The following is a 3,484-nucleotide window of genomic DNA, read 5'->3' on the forward strand; positions in this document are numbered from 1 at the left end:
ATGTGTGTCTCCTATAAACACTAGGACATCCTTTGGCATATCCACAATAGGAATTTCACACTCAACAGATTTAAAGAATACATAACACTGGGGCTAGCAGATGCTGTAGTGAGTGGCCTGTCACTGGACTCCCACATTGGCGACTACGGTTTGAATCCCGGACACAGTGATGTGGAAATCATGCTGGGCACATGTGCATGAGTGCCCCAGATCCCAGGAGGAGAATGGAGGAGAAGGGACCGCTGTGTGGCCATCTCCCCCTCCCTCTTTGTCTTCTCCTCTAGGCAAGCACATGTGCCCTAATGTAAAAAACTTCTTTTTAAAAAAAAAAAGACATAATACCATCTGTATTTATTCAAATGTCTCCAACCAAAAAATATCTTTCATAGAAGTGCACCCCCCACAGACATCCTACTCAAGACTCAATTAAAGATCACATGTTATGTTTGGTTGTCGTGTCTCCAGCTGTTTTTAACCTAGAAGAGTACCTCCTTTGGGATTTTTTGGAGGGAGAGAGGGGTATCCATTGAGTTATTGACATTTTTAACAAAAATCACAGGCCTGTTGTCTTATAGAATGTCCCACAATCTAGATTTGCAAGATTCTAGAATGTCTACATAATTTAGGAGGCATAGTATAAAATGCAAAAAGTGCAGAATACCTTGTTCAAAAATTACCAAGAATTTCAAGACAGTGACAGCAGAGCTTTAAACCAAGCATGGGTCCCCATTCAACTGTACCTGTCACACACTCATGAATTGGCACCAGTCAGATTTTGTCCTCACGATTCGATTGAAGTTAAGTGTTTTTGTGGAAACTACCACTTCGGTGGTGACATGTACCTCCCACCACATAATATCAGGAGAAATACTTAGATTTGCCTTTTCAACTCAGGAAAGTTTGCTTGATAGTGTTATAGTAAGGGCTTCTAGTCTAAGTCTCAACCATTTGATTCAATCATCTTAGAGAACATATTATCATTTTTAGGTTGTATTTAAAACTCTTTTATAAGCTGACCCCAAAGTGCAGTGGTTAAGGGAGTCAGCTCCCACATGGTTGACTGCAGTTTAAATTCTAGCCCTGGTGGTTTGAAAAGCATGCTCGGTGGGTGCATATGTGCTCCAGATCTGAATGGGGTGCAGAAGTGAAGGAGAAGGGGTTATGGTGTGTTATGCCCCACTGGAGGATATTCTCTCCCTCTTTGTCTGTCCTCTCTCTCTCTGGCCAACACATGCAGCACCCTCTGGTAAAATAAAAGGAAAAGAAAAAGAGAAACTCTTTTGTGTCTCTTATCTTTACCTTCCTTTTCAATATTATCTTTTTATTACTGCACCCTACTTTTTGGAGGGCTTTGCCATTGGTTTTTATTGACTTGATTTTCTTTTCTTATTTATTTTAGTTTGCTATGGAATACATGTGTTCACTGGGGAGAGACAGAGTGAGAGAGAGTGACAGAAAGTGAGAAAGCAGCCCCAGGAGGGATAGCCACGCCATAATCTCTTCTCCTCCATTCCCCTTTCAGGATTTTAGGCACATATGCACATGTGCCTGGCATGTTTTTTAAGCTACCAGATCCAGGACTCCAACCACATAGCTGGCCATGTGGAAATCCAGCCTCTTTAACCACCACACCACCTGGCTGACCCTCAATTTCCAGTAAGATCATTTTTCTCCTCTTTATTATTAGCTTTCAATGGATATGTTAATTCTACAAGTGTTTGTTTTCAGAGCCCGCAGAAGGTGTAATTCTTATATTACTGGACTTCCACATGGCCGACCATGGTTCAAGTCCTAGATCCAATGGCTTGAAACTCACACCGGGTGCATGTGCATGCATGCCCAAAATCCTGAGAGGAGAATGGAGAAGGGATGCGGCAAGGCCTTCCCCGCTGGTGGGTGATTTCTGGCTTTCTGTCTCTCTGTCTCTCTCTGTCTCTTTCTGTCTCTCTGGTGAATACACATGACCTACAGCAAAAATCCCCCTTAAAAATAAAGTTTTTGTTTTCTATTAGCACTTACTCTATCCATTTCCCGTTTTCATCTCACACATTTTATTTTTTTGAGATATTTTTGCTATAGGGTGTATGTACTTGCAAAAGAGACAGAGAGACTGAAAACGAGAAATCACCCGCAAAAGAGACAAAGAGACTGAAAATGAGAAATCACCCCCCAGGGAGGATGGCAACACCACAATCCCTTCTCCTCCATTCTCCTTTTGGGATTTTAGGCATGTATGCACACATACCCGGTATGAGTTTCAAGCCATCAGGTCTGGGATTGACACCAGAGTCAGTCATGTGGGAGTCCAGCACCATAACCCTACACCACTTGCTGGCCCCTGCATTTTCTTTTAAATCTATTTTTTAATAAACGTTCTTTTTTTTGGTAAAGTTTATTTATTTTATTCATGCTAGAGAACACATGTGTGTACAATAATGAGAGAAAGTACACACCATCAGAGGATCTGGTCATGCTGCGATCCCTTTTCCCCAGCCCTCCAGCTTGTTACCTTCCATCTTGGGCACAGATGTGAGCACTCAGCACTTTTCAGGTCAGCCTGGGCAAGGATCTGAATCTATTGTCAGCCATGTGGCTTCCAGCATTGCAGCTGGGTATACTACCAAGCACATCACAGATGCTGGGTTTATGAATGTTCTTTTCTTAGTAAATATAACCTATGTTCTCTCACACTCTGTGGAAGATGCCAAAATGTTCTTCTACAATTTTCTTTTGGTTCCTAAAAGAATGTGTGCATGTATGCTCACCAGAGAGAGAGAGACAGTGAGAGGGAAAGTGAGAAATCATCCCCTGGGAGAATAGTCATGCCACAATCCCGTCTCCTCCATTCTCCTCCTGGGATCTTGGGCACATATGCACACGTGCCTGGCATGAGTTTTAGGCCACCACGTCTGGAACTCAAATGACAGTCGGTCATGTGGGAATCCAGTGACATAATCACTATATCATCTGCTGGCCCCTAAAATCGCTAGTTTTTAGAAACCCAACATCTTAGGATGATACCCCCTTTCCCTCATTCTGCAATATTTTTTAAAGCACCATGTCATGCTGGTTTTCATTTCTAATGGATTGTGTTGATGGCTACACTGCTCTTTGTAACTCCCTTTTCAGATTTCAGTTGTATGAATGATTGATATGCTGTTTCTTTTTTTTTTTTTTTAGTTTTAAAATGGATTTATTTTCTATTATATATTTTACATGGAAGACTTCAAGAAACGAATTCATTACAATGATTTCAAAATGCACTCCCTGGATTGAATAAATAGCTTTTATAATGATACCTACTCAATATCTAGAAATGTATGTAGACACTGTCAGCTAACAAGTAAAATCACCATGTAAACTCTAAACCTTAAGGATGGGGACCGTGCGTGATCGGTTAAGTCATTGTGCCACCGCATTTTGTTTTTGTTTTTCTGGTTTTTTTTTTTTTTTTTTTAGGGGTTTTCACCAAAGGGGACGGGCG

The sequence above is a fragment of the Tupaia chinensis genome, unplaced genomic scaffold (assembly GCF_000334495.1).
Source record: "Tupaia chinensis unplaced genomic scaffold, TupChi_1.0 Scaffold147869_1, whole genome shotgun sequence".
In the NCBI taxonomy this organism is placed as follows: Eukaryota; Metazoa; Chordata; class Mammalia; order Scandentia; family Tupaiidae; genus Tupaia; species Tupaia belangeri.